At 47.6% G+C, this 18,254-nt stretch overlaps 10 non-coding genes across 10 annotated transcripts; all 10 read left to right on the forward strand.

Moving 5' to 3' along the window:
• Positions 1-10,580: 10,580 nt before the first annotated feature.
• Positions 10,581-10,653, forward strand: TRNAN-GUU (transfer RNA asparagine (anticodon GUU)). The gene has a single exon. It is a non-coding gene; the product is annotated as a tRNA-Asn (tRNA).
• Positions 10,654-11,022: 369 nt separating this feature from the next.
• TRNAI-GAU (transfer RNA isoleucine (anticodon GAU)) lies at positions 11,023-11,095 on the forward strand. The gene has a single exon. It is a non-coding gene; the product is annotated as a tRNA-Ile (tRNA).
• A 957-nt stretch (positions 11,096-12,052) lies between these two features.
• TRNAN-GUU (transfer RNA asparagine (anticodon GUU)) lies at positions 12,053-12,125 on the forward strand. The gene has a single exon. It is a non-coding gene; the product is annotated as a tRNA-Asn (tRNA).
• Positions 12,126-12,494: 369 nt separating this feature from the next.
• On the forward strand, positions 12,495-12,567 carry TRNAI-GAU (transfer RNA isoleucine (anticodon GAU)). The gene has a single exon. It is a non-coding gene; the product is annotated as a tRNA-Ile (tRNA).
• Positions 12,568-13,524: 957 nt separating this feature from the next.
• On the forward strand, positions 13,525-13,597 carry TRNAN-GUU (transfer RNA asparagine (anticodon GUU)). Its single transcript has one exon. It is a non-coding gene; the product is annotated as a tRNA-Asn (tRNA).
• Positions 13,598-13,966: 369 nt separating this feature from the next.
• On the forward strand, positions 13,967-14,039 carry TRNAI-GAU (transfer RNA isoleucine (anticodon GAU)). The gene has a single exon. It is a non-coding gene; the product is annotated as a tRNA-Ile (tRNA).
• A 663-nt stretch (positions 14,040-14,702) lies between these two features.
• Positions 14,703-14,775, forward strand: TRNAY-GUA (transfer RNA tyrosine (anticodon GUA)). The gene has a single exon. It is a non-coding gene; the product is annotated as a tRNA-Tyr (tRNA).
• A 1,548-nt stretch (positions 14,776-16,323) lies between these two features.
• TRNAN-GUU (transfer RNA asparagine (anticodon GUU)) lies at positions 16,324-16,396 on the forward strand. The gene has a single exon. It is a non-coding gene; the product is annotated as a tRNA-Asn (tRNA).
• A 369-nt stretch (positions 16,397-16,765) lies between these two features.
• TRNAI-GAU (transfer RNA isoleucine (anticodon GAU)) lies at positions 16,766-16,838 on the forward strand. Its single transcript has one exon. It is a non-coding gene; the product is annotated as a tRNA-Ile (tRNA).
• A 663-nt stretch (positions 16,839-17,501) lies between these two features.
• TRNAY-GUA (transfer RNA tyrosine (anticodon GUA)) lies at positions 17,502-17,574 on the forward strand. The gene has a single exon. It is a non-coding gene; the product is annotated as a tRNA-Tyr (tRNA).
• Positions 17,575-18,254: the final 680 nt, after the last annotated feature.

The following is an 18,254-nucleotide window of genomic DNA, read 5'->3' on the forward strand; positions in this document are numbered from 1 at the left end:
TTTTTCCACAATACCTGACGACCATTTAATTTTTGGGCTTCCATGGCGCAATGGTTAGCGCGTTCGGCTGTTAACCTAAAGGCTGGTGGTTCGAGCCCACCCGGGAGAGGTGTTGTGCGGTCTCAGTTGTAGCGTAAAATGTCAAAACATTTCCACAATACGTGACAACCATTTAATTTCTGAGCTTCCGTGGCTCAATGGTTAGCGCGTTCCGCTGTTAACCAATAAGTTTGTGGTTCAAGCCAACCCGGGAGCGGTGTTGTGGGATCTCAAATGTAACGTAAAAAGCCAAAGTTTTTCCACAATACCTGACGAACATTTAATTTTTGGGCTTCCGAGGCGCAATGGTTAGCGCGTTCGGCTGTTAACCGAAACGTTGGTGGTTCGAGCCCACCTGGGAGCGGTGTTGTAAGATCTCAAATGTAACGTAAGAAGCCAAAGTTTTTCCACAATACCTGACGACCATTTAATTTCTGAGCTTCCGTGGCTCAATGGTTAGCACGTTCAGCTGTTAACCAATAGGTTTGTGGTTCGAGCCCACCCGGGTGCGGTGTTGTGTGATCTCAAATGTAACGTAAAAAGCCAAAGTTTTTCCACAATACCTGACGACCATTTAATTTTCGGGCTTCCGTGGCGCAATGGTTAGTGCGTTCGGCTGTTAACCGAAAAGTTGGTGGTTCGAGCCCATCCGGGTGCGATGTTGTGAGGCCTCAGATGTGACGTAAAATGTCAAAACTTTTCCGCAATACGTGACAACCATTTAATTTCTGAGCTTCCGTGGCTCAATGGTTAGCGCGTTCAGCTGTTAACCAATAGGTTTGTGGTTCGAGCCCACCCGGGAGCGGTGTTGTGGTATCTCAAATGTAACGTAAAAAGCCAAAGTTTTTCCACAATACCTGACGACCATTTAATTTTCGGGCTTCCGTGGCGCAATGGTTAGCGCGTTCAGCTGTTATTCAAAAGGTTTGTGGTTCGTGCCCATCCGGGAGCGGTGTTGCAAGGTCTCAGATGTGACGTAAAAAGTCAAAGCTTTTCCACAATACCTGACGACCATTTCATTTCTGAGCTTTCTTGGCTCCATGGTTAGCTCGTTCGGATGTTAACCAAAAGTTTGGTGGTTCGAGCCCACCCAGGAGCGGTGTTGTGAAGTCTCAAATGTAACGTAAAAAGCCAAAGATTTTCCACAATACCTGACGACCATTTAATCTTTGGGCTGCCGTTGCGCAATGGTTAGCGCCGTCGGCTGTTAACCGGAAGGTTGGTGGTTCGAGCCCATCCGGGAGCGGTGTTGTGAGGTCGTAGATGTAACGTAAAATTCAGAGTTTTTCCACAATACCTGACGAACATTTAATCTTTGGGCTTCCGTTGCGCAATGGTAAGCGCCGTCGGCTGTTAACCGAAAGGTCGGTGGTTCGAGCCCATCCGGGAGCGGTGTTGTGGGATCTCAAATGTAACGTAAAAAGCCAAAGTTTTTCCAAAATACCTGACGAACATTTAATTTTTGGGCTTCCGTGGCGCAATGGTTAGCGCGTTCGGTTGTTAACTGAAAGGTTGGTGGTTCGAGCCCATCCGGGAGCGGTGTTGTGAGGTCTCAGATGTGACGTAAAAAGTCAAAGTTTTTCCACAATACCTGACGACCATTTAATTTTTGGGCTTCCGTGGCGCAATGGTTAGCGCGTTCGGCTGTTAACCGAGAGGCTGGTGGTTCGAGCCCACCCGGAAGTGGTTTTGTGAGGTCTGAGATGTGACGTAAAATTCAGAGTTTTTTAAAAATAACTGACGAAAATTTAATTTTTGGGCTTCCGTGGCGCAATGGTAAGCGCGTTCAGCTGTTATTCAAAAGGTTTGTGGTTCGAGCCCATCCGGGAGCGGTGTTGTGAAGTCTCAGATGTGACGTAAAAAGTCAAAGTTTTTCCGTAATACCTGACGACCATTTCATTTCTGAGCCTCCTTGGCTCCATGGTTAGCGCGTTCGGATGTTAACCAAAAGGTTGGTGGTTCGAGCGCACCCGGGAGCGGTGATGTGAAGTCTCAAATGTAACGTAAAAAGCCAAAGTTTTTCCACAATACCTGACGACCGTTTAATTTTTGGGCTTCCGTGGCGCAATGGTTAGCGCGTTCGGCTGTTAACCGAGAGGCTGGTGGTTCGAGCAAACCCGGAAGTAGTGTTGTGGGGTCTCAGATGTAGCGTAAAAAGTCAAAACTTTTCCACAATACGTGACAATTATTTAATTTCTGAGCTTCCGTGGCTCAATGGTTAGCGCGTTCGACTGTTAACCGAGAGGCTGGTGGTTCGAGCCCACCCGGAAGTGGTGTTGTGGGGTCTCAGATGTAGCGTAAAAAGTCAAAACTTTTCCACAATACGTGACAACCATTTAATTTCTGAGCTTCCGTGGCTCAATGGTTAGCGCGTTCGGCTGTTAACCAATAGGTTGGTGGTTCGACCCCACCCGGGAGCGGTGATGTGAAGTCTCAAATGTAACGTAAAAAGCCAAAGTTTTTCCACAATACCTGACGACCGTTTAATTTTTGGGCTTCCTTGGCGCAATGGTTAGCGCGTTCGGCTGTTAACCGAGAGGCTGGTGGTTCGAGCCCACCCGGAAGTGGTGTTGTGGGGTCTCAGATGTAGCGTAAAAAGTCAAAACTTTTCCACAATACGTGACAATCATTTAATTTCTGAGCTTCCGTGGCTCAATGGTTAGCGCGTTCGGCTGTTAACCGAGAGGCTGGTGGTTCGAGCTCACCCGGAAGTGGTGTTGTGGTGTCTCAGCTGTAGCGTAAAAAGTCGAAACTTTTCCACAATACCGGACGATCATTTAATTTTTGGGGTTCCGTGGCGCAATGGTTAGCGCGTTCGGCTGTTAACCGAGAGGCTGGTTTTTCGAGCCCACCCGGAAGTGGTTTTGTGAGGTCTGAGATGTAACGTAAAATTCAGAGTTTTTTAAAAATAACTGACGAAAATTTAATTTTTGGGCTTCCGTGGCGCAATGGTAAGCGCGTTCAGCTGTTATTCAAAAGGTTTGTGGTTCGAGCCCATCCGGGAGCGGTGTTGTGAAGTCTCAGATGTGACGTAAAAAGTCAAAGTTTTTCCGTAATACCTGACGACCATTTCATTTCTGAGCCTCCTTGGCTCCATGGTTAGCTCGTTCGGATGTTAACCAAAAGTTTGGTGGTTCGAGCCCACCCAGGAGCGGTGTTGTGAAGTCTCAAATGTAACGTAAAAAGCCAAAGTTTTTCCACAATACCTGACGACCATTTAATTTTTGGGCTTCCGTGGCGCAATGGTTAGCGCGTTCGGCCGTTAACCAAAAGGTTGGTGGATCAAGCCCACATGGAGCGGTGTTGTGAGATCTCAAATGTAACGTAAAAAGCCAAAGTTTTTCCAAAATACCTGATGAACATTTAATTTTTGGGCTTCCGTGGCGCAATGGTTAGCGCGTTCGGTTGTTAACTGAAAGGTTGGTGGTTCGAGCCCATCCGGGAGCGGTGTTGTGGGGTCTCAGCTGTAGCGTAAAAAGTCGAAACTTTTCCACAATACCGGACGATCATTTAATTTTTGGGGTTCCGTGGCGCAATGGTTAGCGCGTTCGGCTGTTAACCGAGAGGCTGGTGGTTCGAGCCCACCCGGAAGTGGTTTTGTGAGGTCTGAGATGTAACGTAAAATTCAGAGTTTTTTAAAAATAACTGACGAAAATTTAATTTTTGGGCTTCCGTGGCGCAATGGTTAGCGCGTTCAGCTGTTATTCAAAAGGTTTGTGGTTCGAGCCCATCCGGGAGCGGTGTTGTGAAGTCTCAGATGTGACGTAAAAAGTCAAAGTTTTTCCGTAATACCTGACGACCATTTCATTTCTGAGCCTCCTTGGCTCCATGGTTAGCGCGTTCGGATGTTAACCAAAAGGTTGGTGGTTCGAGCCCACCCGGGAGCGGTGTTGTAAGATCTCAATTGTAACGTAAAAAGCCAAAGTTTTTCCACAATACCTGACGACCATTTAATTTTTGGGCTTCCGTGGCGCAAAGGTTAGCGCGTTCGGCTGTTAACCGAAAAATTGGTGGATCGAGCCCACCCGGGAGCGGTGTTGTGAGATCTCAAATGTAACGTAAAAATCCAAAGTTTTTTCACAATACCTGACGAACATTTAATCTTTGGGCTGCCGTTGCGCAATGGTTAGCGCCGTGGGCTGTTAACCGGAAGGTTGGTGGTTCGAGCCCATCCGGGAGCGGTGTTGTGAGGTCTTAGATGTAACGTAAAATTCAGAGTTTTTCCACAATACCTGACGAACAATTAATCTTTGGGTTTCTTTTGCGCAATGGTTAGCGCCGTCGGCTGTCAACCGAAAGGTAGGTGGTTCGAGCCCATCCGGGAGCGGTGTTTTGAGGTCTTAGATGTAACGTAAAATTCAGAGTTTTTCCACAATAACTGACGAACATTAAATTTTTGAGCTTCCGTGGCGCAATGGTTAGCGCGTTCAGCTGTTATTCAAAAGGTTTGTGGTTCGAGCCCAGCCGGGAGCGGTGTTGCAAGGTCTCAGATGTGACGTAAAAAGTCAAAGTTTTTCCGCAATACCTGACGACCATTTCATTTCTGAGCTTTCTTGGCTCCATGGTTAGCTCGTTCGGATGTTAACCAAAAGTTTGGTGGTTCGAGGCCACCCAGGAGCGGTGTTGTGAAGTCTCAAATATAACGTAAAAAGCCCAAGTTTTTCCACATAACGTGACAACCTTATAATTTTTGGGCTTCCTTGGCGCAATGGTTAGCGCGTTCGGCTGTTAACCTAAAGGCTGGTGGTTCGAGCCCATCCGTGAGCGGTGTTGTGACGTCTCAGATGTGACGTAAAATGTCAAACCTTTCCACAATACGTGACAACTATTAAATTTTTGAGCTTCCGTGGCTCAATGGTTAGCGCGTTCGGCTGTTAACCAATAGGTTTGTGGTTCGAGCCAACCCGGGAATGGTGTTGTGGTATCTCAAATGTAACGTAAAAAGCCAAAGTTTTTCCACAATTCCTGACGACCATATAATTTGTGGGCTTCCGTGGCGCAATGGTTAGCGCGCTCAGCTGTTATTCAAAAGGTTGGTGGTTCGAGCCCACCCGGGAGCGGTGATGTGAGGTCTCTGATGTAACGTAAAAAGTCAGAGTTTTTCCACAATACCTGACAACCATTTAACTTTTGGGCTTCCGTGGCGCAATGGTTAGCGCGTTCGGCTGTTAACCGAGAGGCTGGTGGTTCGAGCCCACCCGGAAGTGGTTTTGTGAGGTCTGAGATGTAACGTAAAATTCAGAGTTTTTTAAAAATAACTGACGAAAATTTAATTTTTGGGCTTCCGTGGCGCAATGGTTAGCGCGTTCAGCTGTTATTCAAAAGGTTTGTGGTTCGAGCCCATCCGGGAGCGGTGTTATGAGGTCTCAGATGTGACGTAAAAAGTCAAAGTTTTTCCACAATACCTGACAATTTCATTTCTGAGCTTTCTTGGCTCCATGGTTAGCTCGTTCGGATGTTAACCAAAAGTTTGGTGGTTCGAGGCCACCCAGGAGCGGTGTTGTGAAGTCTCAAATGTAACGTAAAAAGCAAAAGTTTTTCCACATAACGGGACAACCATTTAATTTCTGAGCTTACGTGGCGCAATGGTTAGCGTCGTTGGCTGTTAACCGAAAGGTTGGTGGTTCGAGCCCATCCGGAGCGGTGATGTGAGGTCTTAGATGTAACGTAAAATTCAGAGTTTTTCCACAATAACTGACGAACATTTAATTTTTGAGCTTCCGTGGCGCAATGGTTAGCGCGTTCAGCTGTTATTCATAAGGTTTGTGGTTCGAGCCCATCCGGGAGCGGTGTTATGACGTCTCAGATGTGACGTAAAAAGTCAAAGTTTTCCAAAATACCTGACGACCTTTTAATTTTTGGGCTTCCGTTGCGCAATGGTTAGCGCGTTCGGCTGTTAACCTAAAGGCTGGTGGTTCGAGCCCATCCGTGAGCGGTGTTGTGAGGTCTAAGATGTGACGTAAAATGTCAAAACTTTTCCACAATACGTGACAACCATTAAATTTTTGAGCTTCCGTGGCTCAATGGTTAGCGCGTTCGGCTGTTAACCAATAGGTTTTTGGTTCGAGCAGACCCGGGAATGGTGTTGTGGTATCTCAAATTTAACGTAAAAAGCCAAAGTTTTTCCACAATTCCTGACGACCATGTAATTTTTGGGCTTCCGTGGCGCAATGGTTAGCGCGCTCAGCTGTTATTCAAAAGGTTGGTGGTTCGAGCCCACCCGGGAGCGGTGTTGTGAGATATCACATGTAACGTAAAAAGCCAAAGTTTTTCCACAATACCTGACGACCATTTAATTTCAGGGCTTCCGTGGCGCAATGGTTAGCGCGTTCGGCTGTTAACCGGAAGGTTGGTGGATCGAGGCCACCCGGGAGCGGTGTTGTGAGGTCTTAGATGTAACGTAAAATTCAGAGTTTTTCCACAATAAATGACGAACATTTAATCTTTGGGCTTCCGTTGCGCAATGGTTAGCGCTGTCGGCTGTTAACCGAAAGGTTGGTGGTTCGAGCCCATCCGGGAGCGGTGTTTTGAGGTTTTAGATGTAACGTAAAATTCAGAGTTTTTCCACAATAACTGACGAACATTAAATTTTTGAGCTTCCGTGGCGCAATGGTTAGCGCTGCTATTCAAAAGGTTTGTGGTTCGAGCCCACCCGGGAGCGGTGTTGTGAGATCTCAAATGTAACGTAAAAATCCAAAGTTTTTTCACAATACCTGACGAACATTTAATCTTTGGGCTGCCGTTGCGCAATGGTTAGCGCCGTGGGATGTTAACCGGAAGGTTGGTGGTTCGAGCCCATCCGGGAGCGGTGTTGTGAGGTCTTAGATGAGCGTAAAATTCAGAGTTTTTCCACAATACCTGACGAACAATTAATCTTTGGGTTTCTGTTGCGCAATGGTTAGCGCCGTCGGCTGTCAACCGAAAGGTAGGTGGTTCGAGCCCATCCGGGAGCGGTGTTTTGAGGTCTTAGATGTAACGTAAAATTCAGAGTTTTTCCGCAATAACTGACGAACATTAAATTTTTGAGCTTCCGTGGCGCAATGGTTAGCGCTGCTATTCAAAAGGTTTGTGGTTCGAGCCCATCCGGGAGCGGTGTTGCAAGGTCTCAGATGTGACGTAAAAAGTCAAAGTTTTTCCACAATACCTGACGACCATTTCATTTCTGAGCTTTCTTGGCTCCATGGTTAGCTCGTTCGGATGTTAACCAAAAGTTTGGTGGTTCGAGCCCTCCCAGGAGCGGTGTTGTGAAGTCTCAAATGTAACGTAAAAAGCCAAAGTTTTTCCACAATATCTGACGACCGTTTAATTTTTGGGCTTCCGTGGCGCAATGGTTAGCGCGTTCGGCCGTTAACCGAAAGGTTGGTGGTTCGAGCCCACCCGGGAGCGGTGTTGTAAGATCTCAATTGTAACGTAAAAAGCCAAAGTTTTTCCACAATACCTGACGACCATTTAATTTTTGGGCTTCCGTGGCGCAAAGGTTAGCGCGTTCGGCTGTTAACCGAAAAATTGGTGGATCGAGCCCACCCGGGAGCGGTGTTGTGAGATCTCAAATGTAACGTAAAAATCTAAAGTTTTTTCACAATACCTGACGAACATTTAATCTTTGGGCTGCCGTTGCGCAATGGTTAGCGCCGTGGGCTGTTAACCGGAAGGTTGGTGGTTCGAGCCCATCCGGGAGCGGTGTTGTGAGGTCTTAGATGTAGCGTAAAATTCAGAGTTTTTCCACAATACCTGACGAACAATTAATCTTTGGGTTTCTGTTGCGCAATGGTTAGCGCCGTCGGCTGTCAACCGAAAGGTAGGTGGTTCGAGCCCATCCGGGAGCGGTGTTTTGAGGTCTTAGATGTAACGTAAAATTCAGAGTTTTCCACAATAACTGACGAACATTAAATTTTTGAGCTTCCGTGGCGCAATGGTTAGCGCGTTCAGCTGTTATTCAAAAGGTTTGTGGTTCGAGCCCATCCGGGAGCGGTGTTGCAAGGTCTCAGATTTGACGTAAAAGTCAAAGTTTTTCCGCAATACCTGACGACCATTTCATTTCTGAGCTTTCTTGGCTCCATGGTTAGCTCGTTCGGATGTTAACCAAAAGTTTGGTGGTTCGAGGCCACCCAGGAGCGGTGTTGTGAAGTCTCAAATGTAACGTAAAAAGCCCAAGTTTTTCCACATAACGTGACAACCTTATAGTTTTTGGGCTTCCGTGGCGCAATGGTTAGCGCGTTCGGCTGTTAACCTAAAGGCTGGTGGTTCGAGCCCATCCGTGAGCGGTGTTGTGAGGTCTCAGATGTGTCGTAAAATGTCAAAACTTTTCCACAATACGTGACAACTATTAAATTTTTGAGCTTCCGTGGCTCAATGGTTAGCGCGTTCGGCTGTTAACCAATAGGTTTGTGGTTCGAGCCCACCCGGGAATGGTGTTGTGGTATCTCAAATGTAACGTAAAAAGCCAAAGTTTTTCCACAATTCCTGACGACCATATAATTTGTGGGCTTCCGTGGCGCAATGGTTAGCGCGCTCAGCTGTTATTCAAAAGGTTGGTGGTTCGAGCCCACCCAAGAGCGGTGATGTGAGGTCTCAGATGTAACGTAAAAAGTCAGAGTTTTTCCACAATACCTGACAACCATTTAACTTTTGGGCTTCCGTGGCGCAATGGTTAGCGCGTTAGGCTTTTAACCGAAAGGTTGGTGGTTCGAGCCCACCCGGGAGCGGTGTTGTAAGATATCAATTGTAACGTAAAAAGCCAAAGTTTTTCCACAATACCTGACGACCATTTAATTTTTGGGCTTCCGTGGCTCAAAGGTTAGCGCGTTCGGCTGTTAACCGAAAGGTTGGTGGTTCGGGCCCATCCGTGAGCGGTGTTGTGAGCTCTCAGATGTGACGTAAAAAGTCAAAGTTTTTCCACAATACCTGACGAACATTTAATATTTGGGCTTCCGTGGCGCAATGGTTAGCGCGTGCGGCTGTTAACCGAAAGGTTGGTGGTTCGAGCCCACCCGGGAGCGGTGTTGTGAGATTTCACATGTAACGTAAAAATCCAAACTTTTCCACAATACCTGACGAAAATTTAATCTTTGGGCTTCCGTGGTGCAATGGTTAGCGCGTTCGGCTGTTATCTAATAGATTTGTGGTTCGACCCCACCCGGGAGCGGTGTTGTGGGATCTCAAATGTAACGTAAAAAGCCAAAGTTTTTCCACAATACCTGACGACCGATTAATTTTTGAGCTTCCGTGGCGCAATGGTTAGCGCGTTCGGCTGTTAACCGAAAGGTTGGTGGTTCGAGCCCACACGGGAGCGGTGTTGTAAGATCTCAAATGTAACGTAAAATGTCAAAACTTTTGCACAATACGTGAAACCATTTAATTTCTGAGCTTCCGTGGCTCAATGGTTAGCGCATTCGGCTGTTAACTGAAAGGTTGGTGGTTCGAGCCCATGCGGGAGCGGTGTTGTGAGGTCTCAGATGTAACGTAAAAAGTCAAAGTTTTTCCACAATACGTGACAACCATTAAATTTCTGAGCTTCCGTGGCTCTATGGTTAGTGCGTTCGGCTGTTATCTAATAGGTTTGTGGTTCGACCCCACCCGGGAGCGGTGTTGTGGGATCTCAAATGTAACATAAAAAGCCAAAGTTTTTCCACAATACCTGACGACCGATTAATTTTTGAGCTTCCGTGGCGCAATGGTTAGCGCGTTCGGCTGTTAACCGAAAGGTTGGTGGTTCGAGCCCACACGGGAGCGGTGTTGTAAGATCTCAAATGTAACGTAAAAAGCCAAAGTTTTTCCACAATACCTGACGACCGTTTAATTTTTGGGCTTCCGTGGCTCAAAGGTTAGCGCGTTCGGCTGTTAACCGAAAGGTTGGTGGTTCGAGCCCATCCGTGAGCGGTGTTGTGAGCTCTCAGATGTGACGTAACAATCCAAAGTTTTTCCACAATACCTGACGAAAATTTAATCTTTGGGCTTCCGAGGCGCAATGGTTAGCGCGTTCGGCTGTTAGCCGAAAGGCTTGGTGGTTCGAGCCCACCCGGGAGAGGTGTTGTGCGGTCTCAGATGTAGCGTAAAATGTCAAAACTTTTCCACAATACGTGACAAACATTTAATTTCTGAGCTTCCGTGGCTCAATGGTTAGCGCATTCGGCTGTTAACTGAAAGGTTGGTGGTTCGAGCCCATGCGGGAGCGGTGTTGCAAGGTCTCAGATGTGACGTAAAAGTCGAAGTTTTTCCACAATACCTGACGACCATTTCATTTCTGAGCTTCCTTGGCTCCATGGTTAGCGCATTCGGCTGTTAGCCGAAAGGCTTGGTGGTTCGAGCCACCCGGGAGAGGTGTTGTGCGGTCTCAGATGTAGCGTAAAATGTCAAATCCTTTCCACAATACGTGACAACCATTAAATTTCTGAGCTTCCGTGGCTCAATGGTTAGCGCGTTCGGCTGTTATCTAATAGGTTTGTGGTTCGAGCCCACCCGGGAGCGGTGTTGTGGGATCTCAAATGTAACGTATAAAGCCAAAGTTTTTCCACAATACCTGACGACCGTTTAATTTTTGAGCTTCCGTGGCGCAATGGTTAGCGCGTTCGGCTGTTAACCGAAAGGTTGGTGGTTCGAGCCCACCCGGGAGCGGTGTTGTAAGATCTCAAATGTAACGTAAAAAGTCAAAGTTTTTCCACAATACCTGACGAACATTTAATTTTTGGTCTTCCGTGGCGCAATGGTTAGCGCGTTCGGCTGTTAACCGGAAGGTTGGTGGTTCGAGCCCACTCGGGAGTGGTGTTGTGAGATCTCACATGTAACGTAAAAATCCAAAGTTTTTCCACAATACCTGAAGAAAATTAAATCTTTTGGCTTCCGTGGCGCAATGGTTAGCGCGTTCGGCTGTTAGCCGAAAGGCTTGTTGGTTCGAGCCCACCTGGGAGAGGTGTTGTGCGGTCTCAGGTGTAGCGTAAAATGTCAAAACGTTTCCACAATTCGTGACAACCATTTAATTTCTGAGCTTCCGTGGCTCAATGGTTAGCGCGTTCGGCTGATAACCGAAGGGTTGGTGGTTCGAGCCCACCCGGGAGCGGTGTTGTAAGATCTCAAATGTAGCGTAAAAAGCCAAAGTTTTTCCACAATACCTGACGACCATTTAGTTTTTCGGCTTCCGTGGCGCAATGGTTAGCGCGTTCGGCTGTTAACCGAAAGGTTGGTGGTTCGAGCCCATCCGTGAGCGGTGTTGTGAGGTCTCAGATGTGGCGTAAAGAGTCAAAGTTTTTCCACAATACGTGACGACCATTAAATTTTTGGGCTTCCGTGGCGCAATGGTTAGCGCGTTCGGCTGTTAGCCGAAAGGCTTGGTGGTTCAAGCCCACCCGGGAGAGGTGTTGTGCGGTCTCAGATGTAGCGTAAAATGTCAAAACTTTTCCACAATACGTGACAACCATTAAATTTCTGAGCTTCCGTGGCTCAATGGTTAGCGCGTTCGGCTGTTATCTAATAGGTTTGTGGTTCGAGCCCACCCGGGAGTGGTGTTGTGGGATCTCAAATGTAACGTAGAAAGCCAAAGTTTTTCCACAATACCTGACGACCGTTTAATTTTTGATCTTCCGTGGCGCAATGGTTAGCGCGTTCGGCTGTTAACCGAAAGGTTGGTGGTTCGAGCCCACCCGGGAGCGGTGTTGTAAGATCTCTAATGTAACGTAAAAAGCCAAAGTTTTTCCACAATACCTGACGACCATTTCATTTCTGAGCTTCCTTGGCTCCATGGTTAGCGCATTCGGCTGTTAGCCGAAAGGCTTGGTGGTTCGAGCCACCCGGGAGAGGTGTTGTGCGGTCTCAGATGTAGCGTAAAATGTCAAATCCTTTCCACAATACGTGACAACCATTAAATTTCTGAGCTTCCGTGGCTCAATGGTTAGCGCGTTCGGCTGTTATCTAATAGGTTTGTGGTTCGAGCCCACCCGGGAGCGGTGTTGTGGGATCTCAAATGTAACGTATAAAGCCAAAGTTTTTCCACAATACCTGACGACCGTTTAATTTTTGAGCTTCCGTGGCGCAATGGTTAGCGCGTTCGGCTGTTAACCGAAAGGTTGGTGGTTCGAGCCCACCCGGGAGCGGTGTTGTAAGATCTCAAATGTAACGTAAAAAGTCAAAGTTTTTCCACAATACCTGACGAACATTTAATTTTTGGTCTTCCGTGGCGCAATGGTTAGCGCGTTCGGCTGTTAACCGGAAGGTTGGTGGTTCGAGCCCACTCGGGAGTGGTGTTGTGAGATCTCACATGTAACGTAAAAATCCAAAGTTTTTCCACAATACCTGAAGAAAATTAAATCTTTTGGCTTCCGTGGCGCAATGGTTAGCGCGTTCGGCTGTTAGCCGAAAGGCTTGTTGGTTCGAGCCCACCTGGGAGAGGTGTTGTGCGGTCTCAGGTGTAGCGTAAAATGTCAAAACGTTTCCACAATTCGTGACAACCATTTAATTTCTGAGCTTCCGTGGCTCAATGGTTAGCGCGTTCGGCTGATAACCGAAGGGTTGGTGGTTCGAGCCCACCCGGGAGCGGTGTTGTAAGATCTCAAATGTAGCGTAAAAAGCCAAAGTTTTTCCACAATACCTGACGACCATTTAGTTTTTCGGCTTCCGTGGCGCAATGGTTAGCGCGTTCGGCTGTTAACCGAAAGGTTGGTGGTTCGAGCCCATCCGTGAGCGGTGTTGTGAGGTCTCAGATGTGGCGTAAAGAGTCAAAGTTTTTCCACAATACGTGACGACCATTAAATTTTTGGGCTTCCGTGGCGCAATGGTTAGCGCGTTCGGCTGTTAGCCGAAAGGCTTGGTGGTTCAAGCCCACCCGGGAGAGGTGTTGTGCGGTCTCAGATGTAGCGTAAAATGTCAAAACTTTTCCACAATACGTGACAACCATTAAATTTCTGAGCTTCCGTGGCTCAATGGTTAGCGCGTTCGGCTGTTATCTAATAGGTTTGTGGTTCGAGCCCACCCGGGAGTGGTGTTGTGGGATCTCAAATGTAACGTAGAAAGCCAAAGTTTTTCCACAATACCTGACGACCGTTTAATTTTTGATCTTCCGTGGCGCAATGGTTAGCGCGTTCGGCTGTTAACCGAAAGGTTGGTGGTTCGAGCCCACCCGGGAGCGGTGTTGTAAGATCTCTAATGTAACGTAAAAAGCCAAAGTTTTTCCACAATACCTGACGACCATTTCATTTCTGAGCTTCCTTGGCTCCATGGTTAGCGCATTCGGCTGTTAGCCGAAAGGCTTGGTGGTTCGAGCCACCCGGGAGAGGTGTTGTGCGGTCTCAGATGTAGCGTAAAATGTCAAATCCTTTCCACAATACGTGACAACCATTAAATTTCTGAGCTTCCGTGGCTCAATGGTTAGCGCGTTCGGCTGTTATCTAATAGGTTTGTGGTTCGAGCCCACCCGGGAGCGGTGTTGTGGGATCTCAAATGTAACGTATAAAGCCAAAGTTTTTCCACAATACCTGACGACCGTTTAATTTTTGAGCTTCCGTGGCGCAATGGTTAGCGCGTTCGGCTGTTAACCGAAAGGTTGGTGGTTCGAGCCCACCCGGGAGCGGTGTTGTAAGATCTCAAATGTAACGTAAAAAGTCAAAGTTTTTCCACAATACCTGACGAACATTTAATTTTTGGTCTTCCGTGGCGCAATGGTTAGCGCGTTCGGCTGTTAACCGGAAGGTTGGTGGTTCGAGCCCACTCGGGAGTGGTGTTGTGAGATCTCACATGTAACGTAAAAATCCAAAGTTTTTCCACAATACCTGAAGAAAATTAAATCTTTTGGCTTCCGTGGCGCAATGGTTAGCGCGTTCGGCTGTTAGCCGAAAGGCTTGTTGGTTCGAGCCCACCTGGGAGAGGTGTTGTGCGGTCTCAGGTGTAGCGTAAAATGTCAAAACGTTTCCACAATTCGTGACAACCATTTAATTTCTGAGCTTCCGTGGCTCAATGGTTAGCGCGTTCGGCTGATAACCGAAGGGTTGGTGGTTCGAGCCCACCCGGGAGCGGTGTTGTAAGATCTCAAATGTAGCGTAAAAAGCCAAAGTTTTTCCACAATACCTGACGACCATTTAGTTTTTCGGCTTCCGTGGCGCAATGGTTAGCGCGTTCGGCTGTTAACCGAAAGGTTGGTGGTTCGAGCCCATCCGTGAGCGGTGTTGTGAGGTCTCAGATGTGGCGTAAAGAGTCAAAGTTTTTCCACAATACGTGACGACCATTAAATTTTTGGGCTTCCGTGGCGCAATGGTTAGCGCGTTCGGCTGTTAGCCGAAAGGCTTGGTGGTTCAAGCCCACCCGGGAGAGGTGTTGTGCGGTCTCAGATGTAGCGTAAAATGTCAAAACCTTTCCACAATACGTGACAACCATTAAATTTCTGAGCTTCCGTGGCTCAATGGTTAGCGCGTTCGGCTGTTATCTAATAGGTTTGTGGTTCGAGCCCACCCGGGAGCGGTGTTGTGGGATCTCAAATGTAACGTAGAAAGCCAAAGTTTTTCCACAATACCTGACGACCGTTTAATTTTTGATCTTCCGTGGCGCAATGGTTAGCGCGTTCGGCTGTTAACCGAAAGGTTGGTGGTTCGAGCCCACCCGGGAGCGGTGTTGTAAGATCTCAAATGTAACGTAAAAAGCCAAAGTTTTTCCACAATACCTGACGACCATTTAATTTTTGGGCTTCCGTGGCGCAAAGGTTAGCGCGTTCGGCTGTAAACCGAAAGGTTGGTGGTTCGAGCCCATCCGTGAGCGGTGTTGTGAGCTCTCAGATGTGACGTAAAAAGTTAAAGTTTTTCCACAATACCTGACGAACATTTAATTTTTGGGCTTCCGTGGCGCAATGGTTAGCGCGTTCGGCTGTTAAACGAAAGGTTGGTGGTTCGAGCCCACCCGGGAGCGGTGTTGTGAGATCTCACATGTAACGTAAAAATCCAAAGTTTTTCCACAATTACTGACGAAAATTTAATCTTTGGGCTTCCGTGGCGCAATGGTTAGCGCGTTCGGCTGTTAGCCGAAAGGCTTGTTGGTTCGAGCCCACCTGGGAGAGGTGTTGTGTGGTCTCAGATGTAGCGTAAAATGTCAAAACTTTTCCAAAATACGTGACAAACATTTAATTTCTGAGCTTCCGTGACTCAATGGTTAGCGCGTTCGGCTGTTAACCAATAGGTTTGTGGTTCGAGCCCACCCGGGAGCGGTGTTGTGGGATCTCAAATGTAACGTAAAAAGCCAAATTTTTTCCACAATACCTGACGACCGTTTAATTTTTGAGCTTCCGTGGCGCAAAGGTTAGATAGTTCGGCTGATAACCGAAGGGTTGGTGGTTGAGCCCACCCGGGAGCGGTGTTGTAAGATCTCAAATGTAACGTAAAAAGCCAAAGTGTTTCCACAATACCCGACGACCGTTTAATTTTTGGGCTTCCGTGGCGCAATGTTTAGCGCGATCGGCTGTTAACCAATAGGTTGGTGGTTCGAGCCCACCCGGGAGCGGTGTTGTGGGATCTCAAATGTAATGCAAAATGCCAAAGTTTTTCCACAATACCTGACGACCATTTAATTTTTGGGCTTCCGTGGCGCAATGGTTAGCGCGTTCGGCTGTTAGCCGAAAGGCTTGTTGGTTCGAGCCCACCTGGGAGAGGTGTTGTGCGGTCTCAGATGTAGCGAAAAATGTCAAAACGTTTCCACAATTCGTGACAACCATTTAATTTCTGAGCTTCCGTGACTCAATGGTTAGCGCGTTCGGCTGTTAACCAATAGGTTTGTGGTTCGAGCCCACCCGGGAGCGGTGTTGTGGGATCTCAAATGTAACGTAAAAAGCCAAATTTTTTCCACAATACCTGACGACCGTTTAATTTTTGAGCTTCCGTGGCGCAAAGGTTAGCGAGTTCGGCTGATAACCGAAGGGTTGGTGGTTGAGCCCACCCGGGAGCGGTGTTGTAAGATCTCAAATGTAACGTAAAAAGCCAAAGTGTTTCCACAATACCTGACGAACATTGAATCTTTGGGCTTCCGTTGCGCAATGGTTAACGCCGTCGGCTGTTAACCAATAGGTTTGTGGTTCGAGCCCACCCGGGATTGGTGTTGTGGTATCTCAAATGTAACGTAAAAAGCCAAAGTTTTTCCACAATTCCTGACGACCATATAATTTGTGGGCTTCCGTGGCGCAATGGTTAGCGCGGCGTTCGGCTGTTAGCCGAAAGGCTTGTTGGTTCGAGCCCACCTGGGAGAGGTGTTGTGCGGTCTCAGATGTAGCGAAAAATGTCAAAACTTTTCCACAACTCGTGACGACCGTTTAATTTTTGAGCTTCCGTGGCGCAATGGTTAGCGCGTTCGGCTGTTAACCGAAAGGTTGGTGGTTCGAGCCCACCCGGGAGCGGTGTTGTAAGATCTCAAATGTAACGTAAAAAGTCAAAGTTTTTCCACAATACCTGACGAACATTTAATTTTTGGTCTTCCGTGGCGCAATGGTTAGCGCGTTCGGCTGTTAACCGGAAGGTTGGTGGTTCGAGCCCACTCGGGAGTGGTGTTGTGAGATCTCACATGTAACGTAAAAATCCAAAGTTTTTCCACAATACCTGAAGAAAATTAAATCTTTTGGCTTCCGTGGCGCAATGGTTAGCGCGTTCGGCTGTTAGCCGAAAGGCTTGTTGGTTCGAGCCCACCTGGGAGAGGTGTTGTGCGGTCTCAGGTGTAGCGTAAAATGTCAAAACGTTTCCACAATTCGTGACAACCATTTAATTTCTGAGCTTCCGTGGCTCAATGGTTAGCGCGTTCGGCTGATAACCGAAGGGTTGGTGGTTCGAGCCCACCCGGGAGCGGTGTTGTAAGATCTCAAATGTAGCGTAAAAAGCCAAAGTTTTTCCACAATACCTGACGACCATTTAGTTTTTCGGCTTCCGTGGCGCAATGGTTAGCGCGTTCGGCTGTTAACCGAAAGGTTGGTGGTTCGAGCCCATCCGTGAGCGGTGTTGTGAGGTCTCAGATGTGGCGTAAAGAGTCAAAGTTTTTCCACAATACGTGACGACCATTAAATTTTTGGGCTTCCGTGGCGCAATGGTTAGCGCGTTCGGCTGTTAGCCGAAAGGCTTGGTGGTTCAAGCCCACCCGGGAGAGGTGTTGTGCGGTCTCAGATGTAGCGTAAAATGTCAAAACCTTTCCACAATACGTGACAACCATTAAATTTCTGAGCTTCCGTGGCTCAATGGTTAGCGCGTTCGGCTGTTATCTAATAGGTTTGTGGTTCGAGCCCACCCGGGAGCGGTGTTGTGGGATCTCAAATGTAACGTAGAAAGCCAAAGTTTTTCCACAATACCTGACGACCGTTTAATTTTTGATCTTCCGTGGCGCAATGGTTAGCGCGTTCGGCTGTTAACCGAAAGGTTGGTGGTTCGAGCCCACCCGGGAGCGGTGTTGTAAGATCTCAAATGTAACGTAAAAAGCCAAAGTTTTTCCACAATACCTGACGACCATTTAATTTTTGGGCTTCCGTGGCGCAAAGGTTAGCGCGTTCGGCTGTAAACCGAAAGGTTGGTGGTTCGAGCCCATCCGTGAGCGGTGTTGTGAGCTCTCAGATGTGACGTAAAAAGTTAAAGTTTTTCCACAATACCTGACGAACATTTAATTTTTGGGCTTCCGTGGCGCAATGGTTAGCGCGTTCGGCTGTTAAACGAAAGGTTGGTGGTTCGAGCCCACCCGGGAGCGGTGTTGTGAGATCTCACATGTAACGTAAAAATCCAAAGTTTTTCCACAATTACTGACGAAAATTTAATCTTTGGGCTTCCGTGGCGCAATGGTTAGCGCGTTCGGCTGTTAGCCGAAAGGCTTGTTGGTTCGAGCCCACCTGGGAGAGGTGTTGTGTGGTCTCAGATGTAGCGTAAAATGTCAAAACTTTTCCAAAATACGTGACAAACATTTAATTTCTGAGCTTCCGTGACTCAATGGTTAGCGCGTTCGGCTGTTAACCAATAGGTTTGTGGTTCGAGCCCACCCGGGAGCGGTGTTGTGGGATCTCAAATGTAACGTAAAAAGCCAAATTTTTTCCACAATACCTGACGACCGTTTAATTTTTGAGCTTCCGTGGCGCAAAGGTTAGATAGTTCGGCTGATAACCGAAGGGTTGGTGGTTGAGCCCACCCGGGAGCGGTGTTGTAAGATCTCAAATGTAACGTAAAAAGCCAAAGTGTTTCCACAATACCCGACGACCGTTTAATTTTTGGGCTTCCGTGGCGCAATGT

The sequence above is a fragment of the Phalangium opilio genome, unplaced genomic scaffold (genome assembly GCF_054372755.1).
Source record: "Phalangium opilio isolate 3A_F unplaced genomic scaffold, DU_Popi_V2 ptg000019l_1, whole genome shotgun sequence".
Lineage (NCBI taxonomy): Eukaryota > Metazoa > Arthropoda > Arachnida > Opiliones > Phalangiidae > Phalangium > Phalangium opilio.